We start from the raw sequence: 21155 nt of genomic DNA on the forward strand, positions 1-21155 counted from the left end.
CCCATCACCGCATATACCTGTTTACTATTGAGCAGGGGGCGCATTTTCAGCGCCGCCATTTTGATGCGCTCTGTCAAGTCAAGGTGACCAAACTGGACCTTGCTAATGCCCTTCCTGATTGCGACGCCATGTTTGTCCCTCCTTCGGCTGTTCCCTTTAAATTGGGCAGGAATCAACCGAGGTGCCCTGCAGCAGCAGGAGGAGGAGGAGGCCACTCGGCCCACCTTGCCCACACTGTCCACCCACGTGGGCACGGGGCCCTCTCACTTCTTTTCATTTTCTGAACAAGGGTCTAGGCCCGAAATGTCAGCCTTCCTGCTCCTCTGATCCTGCTTGGCCTGCTGTTCATCCAGCTCTACATCTTGTTATCTCTACACAGGATTATCGTGTGTTATTTTCTTCAAGATCAGTACTTACTTCCCATCCACAGCATCCACCACCTTGACTTCAATTTCCTGTTCATAAAGTGTGCGGAACATTCGTTTTCTTCTGTCTGTTCTGCGCTTGTGATTTATCATGAAGAGCTAAGTACAAATTCACATCAACTGATTACTACTGGAACTGGAACTGGAGCTGGATGAACACAGGATCATTCGGGAGGCTGAGGTGATGATAGAAACGAGCTACAGGGACATAGTTACCCCTAAGAACGAAAGCACTTGGCTGACATTAAGAGAAGGGAAGGGAAGGAAAGGAAACAGTCAGTGCAGGCATCCCCTGTGGTTGCTCCCCTCAACAATAAGTATACTGTTTTGGATAATTCTGGCGGTTGGGGGAGAGGGGGGTGGGGGGGGGTGCCGGGGGGAGGTTGCGACCTACCAGGGGTAAGCCACAAGGACCAAGTCTCTAGTACAGGTTCTGGCTCTGTGGCTCAGAAGGGAAGAGGGGAGAATAGGACAGCAAATGTAATGGGGGATTCAATAGTTAAAGGCACAGATAGGCGGTTCTGTGAAAGCGAACGAGATGAACGGATGGTATGTTGACTCCCAGGTACCAGGGTCCGTGATGTCTCCAAGATCCTTAAGGGGGAGGGTGAGCAACCAGCAGTCACGGTACACATCGGTTCAAATGATATAGGTAGAAAAAGGACTGAGAATGTGAAAAACAAGTTTAGGCAGGAAGGTTGGAAGCTGAAGTCCAGGACAAACAAGGTAGTTATCACTGGATTACTACCAGTGCCACGTGATAATGAGGTAAGAAATAGGGAGAGAGTGCAGCTAAAACTGTGACTACAGGGCTGGTGTAGGAGGGAGGGCTTCCATTATGTGGATAATTGGAGCACATTCTGGGGAAGGTGGGACCTGTACAGTAAGGACGAGTTGCACCTGAACCAGAAGGGCACAAATATCCTGGGAGGGAGGTTTGCTCAAGCTATACGGGATGGTTTAAACTAGATTGGCAGGGGGTGGGGAACCAAATTTGTAATTCAGAGGATGAGGTATTCAGCCTTTCAACAGACACAACAGGGAGTGAGGTTGTTAATAAAGAAATGTGGTCGATGCAGCAAAATTGTGGACACAGGGATGGTTTGAAGTGTGTATACTTCAATGCTGTAGAATGTGGGAGGTAAGGGTCACCACTAATGTCCCCAATGACTTCATCTGTGGGAAGTGCACCCAACTCCAGCTCCTCGGAAACCGCGTTTGGGAACTGGAGCTGGATGAACTTTGGATCATTCGGGAGGCTGAGGGGGTAATTGAGAGGAGTTACAGGGAGGTAGTCACACCTCAGGTACAGGACAAAGGTAGATGGGTTACAGTCAGGGGACGGAAAGGGAACAGGCAGACAGTGCAGGGATCCCCTGTGGCTGTTCACCTCAAAAACAAGTATACTGTTTTGAATACTGTTGGGGTGACGACTTTCCATGGGTAAGCCATGGGGTACAGGTCTCTGGCACAGAGTCTGTCCCTGTTGCTCAGAAGGGAAGGGGGCAGAGGAGGAGAGCATTAGTCATTGGGGACTCCATAGTTAGGGGGACAGATAGGAGATTCTGTGGGAACGAGAGAGACTCGTGGTTGGTGTGTTGCCTCCCAGGTGCCAGGGTCCATGATGTCTCGGATCGTGTTTTCGGGATCCTTAAGGGGGAGGGGGAGCAGCCCCAAGTCGTGGTCCAAATAGGCACCAACGACATAGGTAGGAAAAGGGATGGGGATGTAAGGCAGAAATTCAAGGTGCTAGGGTGGAAGCTTAGAGCTAGAACAAACAGAGTTGTTATCTCTGGTTTGTTACCCGTGCCACGTGCTAGCGAGGCGAGGAATAGGGAGAGAGAGCAGTTGAACTCGTGGCTACAGGGATGGTGCAGGAGGGAGGGATTCAGATACCTGGATAATTGGGGCTCATTCTGGGGTAGGTGGGACCTCTACAAACGGGATGGTCTACACCTGAACCAGAGGGGTACCAATATCCTGGGGGGGCAAATTTGCTAATGCTCTTCGGGAGGGTTTAAACTAATTCAGCAGGGGGATGGGAACTTGAATTGTAGCTCCAGTGTACAGGAGGTTGAGAGTAGTGAGGTCATGAATAAGGTTTCAAGGTCGCAGAAGTGTACCGGCAGGCAGGAAGGTGGTTTGAAGTATGTCTACTTCAATGCCAGGAGCATCCGGAATAAGGTGGGTGAACTTGCAGCATGGGTTGGTACCTGGGACTTCGATGTTGTGGCCATTTCGGAGACATGGATAGAGCAGGGACAGGAATGGTTGTTGCAGGTTCCGGGGTTTCGATGTTTCAGTAAGATCAGGGAAGGTGGTAAAAGAGGGAGAGGTGTGGTATTGTTAGTCAAGGACAGTATAACGGTGGCAGAAAGGACGTTTGATGAGGACTCGTCTGCTGACGTAGTATGGGCTGAGGTTAGAAACAGGAAAGGAGAGGTCACCCTGTTGGGAGTTTTCTATAGGCCTCCGAAAAGTTCCAGAGATGTAGAGGAAAAGATTGCAAAGATGATTCTGGATAGGAGCGAAAGTAACAGGGTAGTTGTTATGGGGGACTTTAACTTTCCAAATATTGACTGGAAATGCTATAGTTCGAGTACTTTAGATGGGTCAGTTTTTGTCCAATGTGTGCAGGAGTGTTTCCTGACACAGTATGTAGATAGGCCAACAAGAGGCGAGGCCACATTGGATTTGGTACTGGGTAATGAACCAGGCCAGGTGTTAGATTTGGAGGTAGGTGAGCACTTTGGTGACAGTGACCACAATTCGGTTGCATTTACTTTAGCGATGGAAGGGATAGGTATATACCGCAGGGCAAGAGTTATAGCTGGGGGAAAGGCAATTATGAGGCGATTAGGCAAGATTTAGGATGCATAGGATGCAGAAGGAAACTGCAGGGGCTGTGCACAATTGAAATGTGGAGCTTGTTCAAGGAACAGCTACTGCATGTCCTTGAGAAGTATGTACCTGTCAGGCAGGGAGGAAGTGGTCGAGCGAGGGAACCGTGGTTTACTAAAGAAGTTGAATCTCTTGTCAAGAGGAAGAAGGAGGCTTATGTAGAGATGAGGCGTGAAGGCTCAGTTAGGGCGCTTGACAGTTACAAGTTAGCCAGGAAGGACCTAAAGAGAGAGCTAAGAAGAGTCAGGAGGGGACATGAGAAGTCTTTAGCAGGTAGGATCAAAGAAAACCCTAAAGCTTTCTATAGGTAGGTCAGGAATAAAAGAATGACCAGAGTAAGATTGGGGCCAGTCAATGAAGTTGTGCATGGAGTCTGAAGAGATAGGAGAGGCGCTAAATGAATATTTTTCGTCAGTATTCACGCAGGAATTAGACAATGTTGTCGAGGAGAATACTGAGATACAGGCTATTAGACTAGACGGGATTGAGGTTCATAAGGAGGAGGTGTTAGCAATTCTGGAAGGTGTGAAAATAGATAAGTCCCCTGGGCCGGATGGGATTTATCCTAGGATTCTCTGGGAAGCTAGAGAGGAGATTGCAGAGCCTTTGGCTTTGATCTTTATGTCGTCATTGTCTACAGGAATAGTGCCAGAAGACTGGAGACTAGCAAATGTTGTCCCCTTGTTCAAGAAGGGGAGTAGAGACAACCCTGGTAATTATAGACCAGTGAGCCTTAATTTGGTTGTGGGTAAAGTGTTGGAAAGGATTATAAGAGATAGGATTTATAATCATCTAGAAAGGAATAATTTGATTAGGGATAGTCAACAAGGGTAGGTCGTGCCTCACAAACCTTATTGAGTTCTTTGAGAAGGTGCCAAACAGGTGATGAGGGTAAAGCGGTTGATGTGGTGTATATGGATTTCAGTAAAGCGTTTGATAAGGTTCCCCACGGTAGGCTATTGCAGAAAATACGGAGGCATGGGATTGAGGGTGATTTAGCGGTTTGGATCAGAAATTGGCTAGCTGTAAGAAGACAGAGGGTGGTGGTTGATGGGAAATGTTCATCCTGGAGTTCAGTTACTAGTGGTATACCTCAAAGATCTGTTTTGGGGCCACTGCTGTTTGTCATTTTTATAAATGACCTGGATGAGGGCGTAGAAGGATGGGTTAGTAAATTTGCGGATGACACCAAAGTCGGTGGAGTTGTGGATAGTGCGGAAGGATGTTGCAGGTTACAGAGAGACATAGATAAGCTGCAGAGCGGGGCTGAGAGGTGGCAAATGGAGTTTAATGCAGAAAAGTGTGAGGTGATTCACTTTGGAAGGAGTAACAGGAATACAGAGTACTGGGCTAATGGTAAGATTCTTGGTAGTGTGGATGATAGATCACTGAAAGTTGCCACCCAGGTTGATAGCATTGTTAATAAGGCATACGGTGTGTTAGGTTTTATTGGTAGAGGAATTGAGTTTCAGAGCCATGAGGTCATGTTGCAGCTGTACAAAACTCTGGTGTGGCCGCACTTGGAGTATTGCGTACAGTTCTGGTCACTGCATTATAGGAAGGATGTGGAAGCATTGGAAAGGGTGCAGAGGAGATTTACCAGGATGTTGCCTGGTATGGAGGGAAGGTCTTATGAGGAAAGGCTGAGGGACTTGAGGCTGTTTTCGTTAGAGAGAAGAAGGTTAAGAGGTGACTTAATAGAGACATACAAGATGATCAGAGGATTAGATAGGGTGGACAGTGGGAGCCTTTTTCCTCGGATGGTGATGGCTAGCACAAGGGGACATAGCTTCAAATTGAAGGGTGATAGATATAGGACAGATGTCAGAGGTAGGTTCTTTACTCAGAGAGTAGTAAGGGCATGGAATGCCCTGCCTGCAAAAGTAGTAGACTCGCCAACTTTAAGGGCATTTAAATGGTCATTGGATAAACATATGGATGATAATGGAATAGTGTAGGTTAGATAGGCTTCAGATTGGCTTCACAGGTCGGCGCAACATCGAGGGCCGAAGGTCCTGTACTGTGCTGTAATGTGCTATGTTCTATGTTCTAATGCTGGAAGTGTCAGAAAAAAGGTGGATGAACTTAGAGCATGGGTCAGTACTTGGAACTACGATGTTGTGGCCATTACAGAAACTTGGGTAACTCAGGGACAGGAATGGTTGTTGGAAGTTCCGGGAATTAGATGCTTTAAAAGAAACAGGGAGGGTGGTAAAAGAGGTGGGGGAGTGGCATTGCTAGTCAAGTCTAGTATAGCAGCTACTGAAAGGCAGTTGGAGAATGATATGTCTACAGATTCAGTTTGGCTTGAGGTAAGGAACAAGAAGGGAGCAGTCACTTTGTTGGGGTTTTTTTTACAGACCCCCTAATAGTTGCAGAGTAGTGGAGGAGCGGATTGGGAGGCAGATACTGGAAAAGTGCTGAAGTCACAGGGTTGTAGTCATGGGTGACTTCAACTTTCGAAATATTGATTGGAAACTTTTTAGTTGTAACAGTTTAGATGGAACAGATTTTGTCCAGTGCGTTCAGGAAGGATTCATGACACAGTATGTAGATAGACCAACATGAGGAGAGGCCATTTTGGATTTGGTGTTGGCAATGAACCGAGCCAAGTGGTAGACTTGTTGGTAGGAGAGCATTTTGGTGGTAGCGATCATAACTCTGTTACTTTTACAACAGTTATGGAAAAAGATAGGTACATACAGCAGGGTAAGGTTTATAATTGGGGGAAGGGTAATGATAATTCTGTTGGGCAAGAACTGGGTAACATAAAATGGGAACAGATGCTTTCAGGGAAGAGCACTATAGAAATGTGGAGATTGTTTAAGGAATGCATACTGCGCGTGCTCGATATGTTTGTCCCTAGCAGGCAGGAAAGATGCGGTCGAGTGAGGGAGCCTTGGTTCTCAAGAGAGGTCAAATGACTAGTTAAGAGGAAGAAGGATGCTTATATAAGGTTTAGGAAACAAGGATTGGAAAAGGCTCTAGAGGGATACAAGTTAGCCAGGAAGGAACTGAAGAAAGGGCTTATGAGAGCTATAAGGGGGCATGAGAAAACTTTGGCAGGTAAGGTCAAGGAAAACCCTAAGGCTTTTTACGCATATGTGGGGAATAAGAGAATTACCAGAGAAAGGGTAGGGCCGATCAAGAATTGTAAAGGGAATTTGTGTACGGAGCCTAAAGAGATAGGAGAGGTCCTTAATGAATACTTTTCTTTGGTATTCACAACTGAGAGGGACCTCGTTGTAGGGGAGGACAGTGTGAAACAGGCTGGTAGGCTGGAGGAGGTGGATGTTAGTAAGGAAGATGTACTCGGAATTTTGAGGAACCTGAAGATAGATAAGTCCCCCGGGCCTGATGGGATTTATCCAAGGATTCTATGGGAAGCAAGGGAAGAGATTGCAGGGCCTTCGGCATTGATCTTTTCATCCTCACTGTCCATGGGTATAGTGCCGGAAGACTGGAGAGTGGCAAATGTCATTCCCTTGTTCAAAAAGGGGAATAGGGATAACCCCGGAAATTACAGGCCAGTTAGTCTTACTTCAGGGGTGGGCAAATTGTTGGAAAGGGCTCTGAGAGATAGGATTTATGATCACTAGGATAGGCATAGTTTGATTTGTGATAGTCAGCATGGATTTGTAAGGGGTAGATCATGCCTCACAAACCTTATTGAATTCTTTCAAGAGGTGACCAAACACGTGGATGAAGGTAGAATGGTGGATGTGGTATACATGGATTTAAGTAAGGCGTTTGCTAAGGTTCCCCATGGTATGCTCATGCAGAAAGTAAGGAGGCATGGGATAGGGGGAAATGTGGCAGGTTGGATTCAGAATTGGCTGACCCTTAGAGGACAAAGGGTGGTAGTGGACGGAAAATATTCAACATGGTGCTCAGTTACGAGTGGTGTACCACAAGGATCTGTTCTGGGTCCTCTTCTATTTGTGATTTTCGTAAATGATTTGGATGTAGGAGTGGAAGGGTGGATTAGTAAGTTCGCGGATGATACGAAGGTGGGTCGAGTTGTGGATAGTGTGGAGGGCTGTTCTAGGTTACAAAGGGACATTGATAGGATGCAGAGCTGGGCTGAGAAGTGACAGATGGAGTTTAACCCTGAAAAGTGTGAGGTGATTCACTTTGGAAAGACAAACTTGAAAGCAGAAAACAGGGTTAACGGAAAGATTCTCAGCAGTGGGCAGAGGGATCTTGGAGTTCATGTCCACAGTTCCCTGAAAGTTGCCACCCAGGTGGATAGAGTTGTTAAGAAGGCGTATGGTGTGTTAGCTTTCATTAATAGAGGGATGGAGTTCAAGAGCCGTGAAATTATGCTCCAGCTACACAAAAGCCTGGTTCAGCCACATCTGGAGTATTGTGTCCAGTTCTGGTCGCCTCATTACAGGAAAGATGTGGAAAAGTTGGAAAAGGTGCAGAGGAGGTTTACCAGGATGTTGCCTGGAATGGAGCGAAGGTCTTACAAGGAAAGGTTGAGAGACCGAGGGCTTTTCTCTTTAGAACGACAAAGGATGAGAAGTGACTTGATAGAGACGTACAAAATGAGCAGAGGTATAGATAGAGTGGACAGCCAGAGACTTTTTCCTAGGGTGGAGGTAGCTATTACGAGGGGGCATAGTTTTAAAGTGAGTGGAGGTAGATATCGGGGAGACGTCAGAGGTAGGTTCTTTACTCAGAGAGTTGTAGGGGCGTGGAATGCATTGCCGGAGAGGGTAGTGGAGTCAGCCTCGTTAGGGTCATTTAAGCTGCTATTAGATATGTATTTGAATGATAATATAAGATAGGGATGGAGGTTAGATAGGCCTTAGGTTTAGGATAAAAGTTCGGCACAACATCGTGGGCCGAAAGGCCTGTACTGTGCTGTACAGTTCTATGTTCTATGTACTTTCGGTGTCTGACAGAAGGATGTTTTTAGTCTGTGGATTCTGGAGACAGATCATTGAGACATTCCTCACTCCCATCAACCCCAGTCTTTATTCTGACATCAGTGTCCATCCTTCATTGTAAAATGCACCCACCAGTTTCAGAGTGGACGTTTCACACCCAACCCCCATTTCCCCACATTGGAACCAAGATCCAAACTTGCACTATCTCAGGATTGTCCTCTGAATGTGGAATCAGTGTGCTAATGCTGTGTTTGAATGAAAGAGCCACGGGGGAATCTGGGACTGAATCCAAGGGGTTTCTGAGCCACCAGCAGCCTCCCCGCTGTGTGAGGGTCTCTTCGGATAAGATTTCAGCCCCATTGGTTCCCACTGATAACTTGAGCCATGGAGTGAGATTGCTGGAGCCACACGTGGACTGAGGAACACAACAGTCAGGACAATGAGCTGCTCTGGAATCCACCCTGAGCCCTGGGTGATCCTCACTGAGATGTCCTGGGGGCTACAGAATATGACAGCAGAAAGTGGAACTAGTTGATCATTGATTGTCCTCCCCAGCCGTGACTCCCAGACTCCCCCAGACTGAACACTCCCAATCTCAGCTCAGGGACACATGGGAGAATTCCATCTCATTTGAAGAGTAAAGAAACCCCAGGTCTAATTTATGGAATATTTATTCCCCAAACCCTGTTGAATTGTTATTCTGGGTAGCAAGATCCTGCTGGTCACATGGATCAATAAAGCGTTCCCAGTGACCCTGGCTCCCAAATAGATGAGCTTAATTGCTTGGCGCGGGATCTTGCTGTGCCTAATGAATAGGCTGATATGGAGGGGAATTGCCATCAGATTATTTTGTAACTAGGGATTGATCAATCCGATATTGGTCACACTGTAACCGTTCCAAATATAAATCCAGCAGAGAGTGTCTCTTATATTTCATAGATTGTCAGTGCACTGAGCTCTCCTTGACCATACAAGTGAGGTGAGGGCAGAGTGACAGCCCTTGACATCTAGGCCTCAGTGGACAGAGTGTGGCATCAACGAGTCTGAGCAATGCAGCAGCTTTTCACCTGCTGTTCCAGGGGAGGGATCAACATCTGCAGCACTCCGAGCAGTTTCTGGGAATTCTGCCATCCCAAAGGGACAGGTCCCACTCCTCAGTTCCCGAGAACAGCAGCAAGTCGGCCACACACTGTCCAAACTGTTTGGGGGGAACTGAACTGACCTCTTGCAGCCCGTGTGCCATGCTGTGCTGAAAGATGGAGGGATGGTTCGGGAATCCTTGGGGCAGACAGCTCCACTGATATTGTTGGTCTTTAAACGAGAAGGTGAATATGTCCTGGTCCTCAGCCTTCCCTCCCATGAGATGGACCAGAATACGTTTGAAATGACCAACTGTGTAAAGACCCACTGCCAATCCGTCAGCAATGAGCCAATCTGCTCCGAGCACTCCCTTAGTGAGCCCTCTCCATTTTGCTCAGATACATTCCCATTGGGTGCCCAGGGAGCCCAGCCTGACACTCCAGAGTTTTAAACCCCCTCCCATCACTGAGACACCCCGTGAACTCCACCATTTGGTCTTCCACTGGAAACGGCTGATGAATGGATCAGCGTGTGAGACACACCAGTGTCTACTAGACATGCTCAACATTCCTTACCCACACATATATGGGCACAGGGTCCTCCCCATTTACTGTATCCCATTGGGCACTGGTATTCAGAATGGGTACTGCCTCTTCAGAGCACCACCAGTGGAGGGGGGTAAAGGCTGAAGTGGAGGGAGAGGTGCCCTCCCCACTTTAGGTTTGGACTTTCCCCATCTACGCTCTGAGTTCAGCTTCCTTTAGGCATCGTTCCTCTACCTTTCAGAAGTTAAACACACCTTCCTGCTTTTCCCCATTTATTGGGGGAGATTTCCATGGGGCCCTGATTTCCTGCTGAATGCCACAATTGTAACATTGCCCTCTTGCTCCAGGGACCCCATTGCCCCATTCCATTCTTCCCCTCTTGCTCCATGCCGTGAGGGAGGAGCTTTTCACTTCACACACCTTTCCCTGAGGCTTCAGCTCTGACCATTTCCAAAGCACACACAGAGACAGAGACTGAATCTTCTTCATCTTTATTCTCTTTTCCAGATTGACATTGACAGAAAAAAGACTGCAGTTAACAGCCCAGACAGAGGAAACTTCACAAATTCACAGACACAATGGAGCTTGAGGAAAACACTTTCATGTTATTTTCTCAATAACATGAGAATCCTGTCCCTTTAACAGTTACAAAACCTTAAATTTGAACTAGCGGCTGAGCAGGAAGGAGGTCTGTTTTACTGAAGCAGAGACTTCTGAGGTTCACATTGTTTTTGTACAGCTGGCAGTCTTCAGCATCTTCGAGAGGTTTTACTTGGCATCACAAATCAACACAATCCCCATCAAACACTCCCAGGACAGCGACAGCATGGGGTTAGATACAGAGGAAAGCTTCCTCTACACTGTCCCAATGACCTGTTTTAACCCCTGAACCTCAGAAGTGTCTCCGAGCCAGTCCCAAGAAGGAAGAGAGTTGAAATTCCGTGCTGACAATGACCGTTGTCCTGCCAGCTCAGCCCTGTTATATTTAAAGTTGTGTCTCCTCTGTGGACTGTCTCGAACACACTACACACATTCTAATCTCCTGATGCTCTTGCTGAGGGGAGAGGAGAGTGTGACGTGGGTGAGGGCACAGGAGAAGCGAGCGTTGGACTCCCAGTCAGAGCCAGAGAGGGTCAAATTGAGAATAGGGATGGAAATGGGGAACCATGGAGTAAGTGTCAAAAGTTTTCTTTTGGGAATGAACCATTTTACTAAACTGTGCAACAATTTGGTAAAAAAGGGGACTGGGACGAGCAACTCGATGGGATTGGTGTTCGAGAAATACGGAGACTCTGACCATCATTTTCTGGTTCATTCTGGCTCCAGGTGAGTTGTCTGACTGGGAAATAACGTTTTTTTTTAATCATCCAAGTACGACAGCATCGCTGGCTGGGCCAGCATTTATTGCCCATCCCTAATTGCCCAGAGGGCAGTTGAGAGTCAACCACAGTGCTGTGGGTCTGGAGTCACATGTAGACCAGACCAGGTAAGGATGGAACTTTCCTTCCATAAAGAACAGTAGTGAGCCAGATAGGATTTTTCCCAACAAGTGACAATGGATTCATGGTCATCATTAGATTCTTAATTTCGGATATTTATTGAATTTAAATTCCACCATCTGCCGTGGTGCGGTTTGAACCCAGGGGCCCAGAATGTTACCTGGATCTTTGGATTGACGGTCCAGCGATAATACCACTAGCCTATCGCCTCTCCTAGTGACAGGACAGATGAATATTTACCATTTTTGGTTGAGAGTGAAAGCAAGGAGTTTGTTTTTTTCTGGAACTGTATCAAACTCCAGTCAGAGCGCAGAGAGAGAACTGTGTACAGCTCTGGTCACCACATTACAGGAAGGGTGTCGTCCCACTGGAGAGAGGACAGTGGAGATTTATGAGGATTTTGTGAGATTTTTTAGACTGGGATCAACACCCTTCAGGAAAGAGTCACATTGCATGTCTGTGTAGAAGGTTCTAGATTTCACTTCAAACCTTGCTGTCCAAAAATGGGCTGAGGGCAAGGGTGAGGCTGCAGTGAGTGTCAGTGTCCCAGGGTCAGACAGGGTCACTGCTCCTAATGACTCCATGAGCCCTGGGGGGTGAGAGTGTGCTGACACTGGGCGATGGTCAGGATCAGGAGACTTCAACCTCAAGGAAAAAGTCGCATTTGTGTAGCATCTTTCTCCACCTCAGGATGTCACAATGTCTATTTCCAGCTGACAGCACACAGCAAGATCCCAGAGAGCAGACTGATAATGAGCAGAGAATCAGATTTTTTGTGATGTTAATTGGGGATAAATATTGACCAGGACACCAGGTAGTGCTGCCCTGCTTTTTGTCTAATGTTGCCGTGGACTGGCATCTTTCACATCTGAAAGGCTCCCAGTCATCAAAAGGAAAGAAAGATTTGTATTTCTATGAGCCTTTCACACCTCAGTCTCTCCCAAAGACATTTACAGACAGTGAGAGACTTGGTTGAAGCCCAGTCACTGTCGTAATGTGGGAAATGTGGCAGATAACGGGTCAACTATAAGAAGGAGGGCAGTCGTAGAGTCATCAATTTATAGAGCTGTACAGTACAGAAACAGACCCTTTGGTCCAAGTCATCCATGCTAACCAGATTGCCTAAATTAACCTAGTCCCATTTGTCAGCATTTTAACCATTTTCCTCTAAACCCTTCATATTCATATCCCCATCCAGATACCTTTTAAATGTGGTAATTGTACAAACCTCCACCACTTCCATGAACCTGCACTCCAAGGTCTCTTTGTTCAGAACGCTTCCCAGGACCTGAACATTAAGTGTATAAATCCTGCCCTGTTTTGTCTTTCCAAAATGTATCACCTCACATTTATCTAAATTTAGCTCCATCTGCCCTTCCTCAGCCCATTGGCCCATTTGATCAAAGTCCTGCTGTACTCTGAGGTAACCTCCTTCGCTGTCCAATACATCACCAATTTTGGTGTCATCTGCAAACTTACTAACCTTACCTCCTATGTTCACATCCAAATCATTTCTATAAACGATGAAAAGCAATGGACCCAGCACCGATCATTGTGGTACACCGCTGGTCACAGAACTCCAGTCTGAAAAGCAACGCTCCACCACGACCCTCTGTCTTCTACATTCGAGCCAGTCCTGTATCCACCTAGCCAGTTCACCCTGTAACCCATGTGATCTAACCTCGCTAACCAATCTACCATAAGGAACCCTGTCTAATGCCTTACTGAAGTCCAGATAGATCACATTCACTGCTCTGCCATCCTTAATCCTTTTCATTGCTTCTTCAAAAAACTCAATCAAGTTAGTGAGACATGATTTCCCACGTACAAAGCCATGTTGACTATTCCTAATCAGTCCTTGCCTTTCCAAATACATGTAAATCCTGACCTTCAGGATCACCTCCAACGATTTGCCCACCACCGATGTCAGGCTCACTGGTCTTTAGTTCCCTGGCTTTTCCTTACCAACTTTCCTAAATAGTTGCACTGCATTAGACAATCTCTGGAACCTCACCTGTGGCTATCAATGATACAAATATCTCAGCGAGAGGCCCAGCAATCACTTCCCTCGCTTCCCACAGAGTTCTAGGGTACACCTGATCAAGTCCTATCAACACAGGACTGAGGGTATTGTACTAAAATTCTCGCAGTATATGAAACAAGGTAAATGAGCTTGTTGTGCAGACTGAAATTGGCAGGTACGATGTTGTAGGTATCGCAGAGATGTGGCTGGATGGGGATCAGGGCTAGGAACTAATTTTTTTTTAATGCATTCATGGGATGAGGGCGTTATTGGCCAGGCCAGCAATTTTTGTCTGTCCCATAGGGCACTTCAGAGTCAGTCACATTGCTGTGGGTCTGGAGTCACATGCAGGCCAGACCAGATAAGGTCAGCAGATATACTGCCCTAAAGGATGTTTGTGATCCAGATGAGTTTTTCCAACAATCGACAATGGATTCATGCTCATCATTACATTTGTATTTCCAGATCTTTATAATCCTTTATTGAATTCAAATTCTGCCATCTGCTGTAGCAGGATTCAAACCTGGGTTCAATTGAAATGATTGAAGGGAATGAGACTGTTATTTGAAAAGGAACAGTGTGCAGGGTGACAGGGAGAAGGCAGGAGAATGACACTCAGTGAATTGCTCATTCAGAGAGCCGGCCCAGACAGGATGGGCAGAATGGCCTCCTTGTGCACTGTAACAATTCAGTGAGTGTGTGATTGAGCAGAGTTAAAGCTGGGGGAGGTGGGAACTCGGTGTCTCACTGTGCTGCTGCTGCTGCTGGGGTCAGTGAGATCAGAGACTGGGACAGGGAGCCAGAGCTCACATCAAATTCTGTTCGTGTCCGTCACACTGAGACTGGCAGGAGGCTACTCACTGATTTCACTCCATGCTGCAGGAATGTGACCACAGGCTGCAAACAGCTCCTCCATACGGTGAGTAAAACTTACTGACTTATATCTTGCTGCTTAAAGGGGGCAATTGAACTAAAGAAATACATCTGGACACCCTGTTAGACACAGTGCTCCTCAATCAACCATTTCATTCACTGCAGCTCCCCACTAACACCTTCAACAATTCAGCATTTGTGTTTTAGAAAGTTTCAGTATCGAAAGGGTTAACAACAGAGGATTAAGGTTTACTTACTCAGTCTGAACTTGGTTCCTTTACCGAATGTATGGGTAAGCTGGAACCTTGCTGACAGTAATAGTCAGCGATGTCCTCATTCTGAACGTTGCTGATTGTCAGGGTATATTTGTTGGACTGTTGACTGCCGCTGAATCTCTCAGAGACTCCTGTGAATCGCTTTGTTGCTTCATAGATCAGGAGAGAGGGTTTCTGACCTTCTCGCTGCTGGTACCAAGCAACAGAGCTTCCAGAATATGTAATGGCCATACAGGTGATGGTTGCAGTCTGGCCCAGTCCCACTGACAGCACTCGGGGGGAGACTGTCTCATGATGATGTCCCCACTGATACCTGAGGGGTCAGAGAGAAACACAGTGAAGTCAGAACTGTCACAGAAAGAGCCTGTCAAATGAGAGATTGTTGGACACACTGAGCATTCGTTTGGTTTTAGCACTTTCCATTCAATCACAAGTCAGTGGAATTGGAGTGAAATGGAGAGCAACTAAAAATTCAAGGTGGAAGGAGAGAGATTGGTACCTGCGACGCAGAATGCCAGAGGCCAGATCAGCTGGATGTGTGAAATCATGGTGTGTGCTCCTGTCCCTGTGCCTGGTTCCTGATAAACTCTCCCTTCACTGGGCCCTGCTTCATAAAGCTGCAGCCTGTGAGAGTCTCACTGGCTGTTCCTCAGTATGTAAATGGCATCAGGCAGAGAGAGAGCCACGTTAGCCCCTCACACTTCCTCTTCTCTCTCTCTCTCACTCTGACAGTCATTGACATGAGCAGCATTGAATGAGGCCATTTGCCCATTGTGTCTGTACTGGTCAACAAAGATCTACAACATGAATCCCATTTTCCCGCTCTTGGCCCATAGCCCTCAAGGCTACAGCATCACAAGTGAATATCTAAATCCTGCTTCCGAGAGTGTGTGACATAACCAACCTTTCCGGCAGTGAGTCCCAGACTCCCACCACCCTCTGGGTGAAAATATTTCTCCTCAACTCTCCTCTCAGCCTCTACCTCGACTGGGCCTGGATTCACTCGAGTTGAGAAGGATGAGAGGGGATCTGATGGAAACGTATAAAATTCTAACAGGGCTGGACAGACCCGATGCAGGGAGGAGGTTTCCCCTGGTTGGGGAGTCTAGAACCAGGGGACATAGGGGTAGACCATTTAGGACTGAGATGAGGAAACATTTCTTCACTCAGAAGGTGGTCAGCCTGTGGAATTCTTTCCCACAGAAGGCCGTGGAGGACAAGACATTGAATATATTCAAGAAAAAGAGAGAGAATTTTTTTTTTCCATTTTCACAGCAATAAGGGGTTTGGGGAGAAAACAGGAATATGGCATTGAGAGAAAGGATCAGCCATGATTGTATTGAATGACAGAGCAGACTCAAAGAGCTGAATGACCTACTGCTGCTCCTAGTTTCTATGTGAGTTACCTTCAATCTCTGCCACTGGTCATTGACCCCTCTACTGTCTGCCCCTCATAATCTTATCCCCCTCTAACAAGTTCACTCTCAACCTTCACTGCTACAAGACAAACAACCCCAGCCTTTCCAATCTTTCCTCATAGCTCAGGCCCTCCAGGCCAGGGACGATCCTGGGAAATCTCCTCTGTACCCTCTCGAGTACAATCACATCCTTTCTATAATGTGGTGACCACAGCCAGTCTCTGTCTGTCTTTCTCTCTCTCTCCCCCTGTCTCAAAGACTCCATCACTTTTTCTCCTTCCCTCTCTCTCTCTATATCACTCTCTCTCCCTCTTTCCCACAGTGTCCCTGGTGGTGACAGTTAAATGAAGGATAAATCTCCCTCTGATCTGCCCCTCTAATGGATGCTAACCCTTGACCCCTGAAGCATGTCTTCTCCTGGAGTAAGTCCCCATTTCCCACATTGACCAGGCATTGGCCTCCCTCAGGAAGACGGACAGATTCTTGTCAAATGAAGGGCAGTTATGTCCTGTTGGCCTATTCTCACTGGAGACTGATTTAGACACAAACCTCATTCCATGAAGACCCAGTAGAGAGAGGAGATGCTCAGGCCATCAGTCTGAGCTGGGGGGACAGGACAGGCTCTGACCCACTGACCTATCCTATCCTTTCACAGCATGTTCCAATCCCTTCCCCTCTCCTTCCCCTTCCATGGTCAGGCTCCGGGTCAGGGTGTTTTTCTGGAATGAGGCCTGGACCATCACACAGTTACAACAGAAAGGAACTGAGCCCCACACCCACCATGGTGTCCATGTCCCACTGGACCCTCCAATAGAGGCCAGTAAACATGAGCTTCATTCTCACTGGACCCTCTAGTAGAGACCAGTAAACATGGGCCTCCTTCGCAATGGACCTCCAATGGAGACCAGTAAAAATGGACTTCAGCATGGCAGAGGAAATGTTTGAAACTCTAATCCCTACTTCCCAATCATGTTGCTGGTATTTTAATAACCCTTTTAATTAATTGATGCTGTCTGGGCCAGTATTTATTACCCATCCCTAATTGCCATGCAGGAGATGGTGCTGAGCTGCCTTCTTCAAACATTACTGTCCATGTGGTGTCGGGATACCCACAATGCTCTCTGGGAGGGAATTCCAGGATTTGACCCAGTGACAATGAAGGAACAGAGAGAGATTTCCAAGTGAGGATGATGAGCGGCTTGGAGGGGAATTTACAGGTGGTGATATTCCCATGTATCTGCTGCCCTTGTCCTTCTTGATGGAAGTGGTTGTGTGTTTGGAAGGTGCTGTCTCAGGATCTTTGGTGAATTTCTACAGTGCATCTTGTCATTTGTACACACAGCTGTTACTGAGCGTCAGTGGTGGGGGGAGTGGATGTTTGTGGATAGAGTGCTAATGACGTGGCTGCTTTGTCCTGGATAGTGTCAAGTTTCTTGAATGTTGTTGCAACAGCACCCATCCAGGCAAGTGGGGAGTATTCCATCACACTCTTGACTTGTACATTAAGAGTTTTGTGGAGTGGGGTGTGGGTGAGATATTCACTGCAGGATTCCAAACCTCTGACATTCTCATGTAGCCATTCGAACTATTTGGTGAGTTCATCTAGGTTTCTGTTAACAGCTAGAATTTTGTTAGTGAGGGATCCAGTGACAGTAATGCCACTGAATTTCAAGAAATGGGGGTTAAATTCTGTCTTGATCGAGATGGTCATTACGTGGCATTTATGTGGTGTGAATGTTATTTGCCACTTGTCAGGCTATGCCTGAATATTGTCCAGGTCTTGCTGTTTTAGGACATAGACTACTTCAGTATCTGAGGAGCCATGAATGATGCTGAACATTGTGCAATCATTTGCAAACAACCCCATTTCTGACCTTATGTTGGAGACAAGGTCATTGATAAAGCAGCTGAAAGTGGATGGGTTGAAGACACCACCCTGAGGAACTTCTGCAGAGATGTCCTGCAGCTGAGTTGACAGACCTCCAACAACCATCTTCCTATGTGCCAGGATTGACTCTTACCAGCGGAGAGTTTGCCCCGAAACCCACTGATTCCAATTCGGGCTCCTTGATGCCACATGCGTTCGAATGCGGTAAAGATATCAAGGGCTGTCATTCTCACCTCACTACTGGAATTCTGAGGAAATGAGGCTGTTATTTGAAAAGGAACAATGTGCAGGGTGACAGGGAGAAGGCAGGAGAATGACACTCAGTGAATTGCTCATTCGGAGAGCTGGCCCAGACAGGATGGGTGGAATGGCCTCCCTGTGCACTGTAACAATTCAGTGAGTGTGTGATTGAGCAGAGTTAAAGCTGGGGGAGGTGGGAGCTCGGTGTCTCACTGTGCTGTTGCTGCTGCTGCTGGGGTCAGTGAGATCAGAGACAAAATGGGGAAGTGTGTCAGGTAGGAATGTACTGTCGGGCTCCATGGAACTTTTCCCCAGCATGAAGTGCCCCTCAGGATGGGAGCAGGAATGTTCAGGGTCCTGAGCTCCATTTCCCAGCCCAGGCAGTTTGTCTCCCAAAGAATGAATGAGATGTCACTTTGGATCCCAGGTTACGGGCAGTCTCGTGCTGTGGACCCAAGTCGACAAGAGGGAATTGGAAATCGAGCTGAAAAAAGGCTTTGCTGCATTAGGGGGAAAGAGATGGTCAGTGAGACCAATAGGGTCATTCACAGGTTGATGGGATGAATGGCCGCCTCCTGTGCTGTAAGATTCCAGGGAGTGCAGATGTTTCACAGTTTTCTCCCATCTCGGTAACAAACGTCAGATTCATGCTGTGGACCCAGGTCTACAAGAGGGAATTGGAGGTTGAGCTGAAAAGGGAAGATTTGCTGGGTTATGGGCGAGAGGGGGGCAGTGGGATTAAAAGGGTCATTCACAGCACAATGAGCTGAATGGTCTCCTCCTGTGCTGTTAGATTCCAGGGAGTTCACTGTTTTCTCCCATCTCAGTAACAAACATCCAGCTGCTCTGAGCTCCTTCTTTCACTTCCTCTATTGGTGAAGTTTCAACCTTGCGCTCTGCATTATTTTTTACGCTGGGGCTTTCTGCTGTGGTCAGAATCTCTAATAATGTGTCCAATCAGTGACAATCACAGCAGATAAGAGCAGTCAGGACTGAGGGGCCACGCTCACTGGGAACCACATTGGGAAGATCAAAGCCATCCTCTTCAGCTCCTGGTACAAACTCCATTTCTCTCCCTGAGCACTGTCTGCTGCTCAACCAGATTCTTTACAACCTTGGCCTCATCTTTGAGGCTGATCTGAGCCCCACATCCTACACATCACAAAGATTAGCCACTGAAAATCTCAGCTGTGTCTTTGTGACTCCAGATGTGACCATTCCAATGTTGTCCAGGCCCACATCACAGCCACCGCACTCTGGAAACTTCAGCTCATCCCAAACTCTGCTGCCCATGTCCAAACTCACACCAAGTCCCTTTCCTCCAGCCCCCACTGTGCTAACAGATCTACATTGGCTCCTGGTCCAGCAAAACCTCGATTATCAAATTCTCATCCTTGTTCTCAAACCCCTGCCTGTCCCCCACCCTCCCTATCTCTGTAACCTCCTCCAAGCCACCTCACTCAGTGTGGTCAGCAATCTTGGATATATGGCTCTCTATTCCTTCATCCAACTCATTGAGAATTATCGTGAAAAGCTCAGGTCTCAGCACAGATGTCTGACACTTTTTAAATCCATGCTGACTCTTTGTGATCAGCTCATATTTGTCAGTCATTCTGTTCCTAAAAACAGATTCACCAGAGATGTTCATTGTGAATGAGGTTGGTAAACAGCTAGCACTGACACAAGGGGCAGAACAGCCTCCTCCTGTGCTGGAGCCTTCTCTGTCTCCTTCACTGAAATATTTTACAGATTTAAAATGAAAGACCAACAAGAAATTTAAAATTACAAATTAAAACCTTGTTAAATAATTTGCAGATACAGGGCCAGGCAATGTGCAGTAACTGCATGATGTGGAACCTGGGAGATGCCATTGTAGCTCAGAGTGACCACATCTGCAGCAAGTGCTGGTTGCTCAAGGCTCTCCAGCTCAGAGTTAATGAGCTGGAGTCTGAGCTTCAAACACTGCGACACATCAGGGAGGGGGAGAGTTACCTGGTCACTGTGTTTCAGGAGGCAGTCACACTCTGTAGGTTAAATCCTTCAAATTCTGGCCAGTGGTCAGGGACAGGAGGGTGTGACTACAAGTGAGGTAGGGTGATGCATCCTGAATTTATCATTGCAGGAGCCTCAGTTCTTGACCTTGCCCAACAGGAAGGAGCTACTTGCTCCTTGTGTGGATTAGGAAAAGGACTGTAGGGAAGATGGACAAACTGACCACTGCACCGTGGACCAGGAGGCCATTCAGTCAAGGAGAGCACTAAGAAAAGAGGGGGATTCAATAATGAGGGAGACTGATAGCATCCTTTGCGAGCAGGATTGGGAGTCCCACATGATGTGTTGCCTGCCTGGTGCCAAGGTAAGGGACATCTCGAACTGGCTTGAAAGGATATCGGAGTGGGAGGAGGATCCAGCTGTTGTGGTCCATGTTGGGATCAACATCATCGGCAAGGATAGGCAAGCGTCCTGTTTGGGGAATGTCAGGAATTAGGAGAAAAATTAAAGAACAGGACCTCAAAGGTTATAATCTCTGGAATGTTAACTAAAATACATCCAAATTGGCAAAGAAGTCATAAAATTCAGGAAATGAATGCATGGCTGAAGGAGTGGTGTCGGAAAGAGAGGTTCCATTTTGTGGGGCACTGGAATCAGTATTGGGACAGGAAGGACCTGTACCATTGGTTCAGGCTCCACCTGAACTGATCTGTGACCAATGTCCCTGTGGAAAGGCTAAGTAGGGTGGGCACAAAGACTTTAAACCAGTAAAAGCTGGGTGGTGGGGCAAGTCAATACAGTTTTAATATCAAGAAACATGACAGCGAGTGAAGAAACTGTCAGGAATCTGACTTCAGATCCAGCAGATAATCACAAAGCAATCAGAAGTGTATTGATTAAACTGAAAGAGAGAAACAATGAACAGGTGAATACAGCATCAGTGCTGAGGAACAGGTTCCAGTGAATGGCCCAAATAAGAGTTCTATATACGAATGTATGGGGTGTCAAGAATAAATTAAATAAACTGCAGGCACAAATTCAAATTGAAGATTGTGATGAAGTAGCCATGACTGAGACATGGCCGCAGGATGGTTGGGATTG

The 21155-nt window shown here is 47.0% G+C and overlaps 1 pseudogene; it reads right to left on the bottom strand.

Annotated features, from left to right (window-relative positions):
• Positions 1 to 382: 382 nt before the first annotated feature.
• Positions 383 to 15155, bottom strand: LOC109928296 (annotated as a pseudogene).
• Between the last annotated feature and the right edge of the window lie 6000 nt (positions 15156 to 21155).

This window comes from Rhincodon typus, chromosome 10 (assembly GCF_021869965.1).
Source record: "Rhincodon typus isolate 14 chromosome 10, sRhiTyp1.1, whole genome shotgun sequence".
Lineage (NCBI taxonomy): Eukaryota > Metazoa > Chordata > Chondrichthyes > Orectolobiformes > Rhincodontidae > Rhincodon > Rhincodon typus.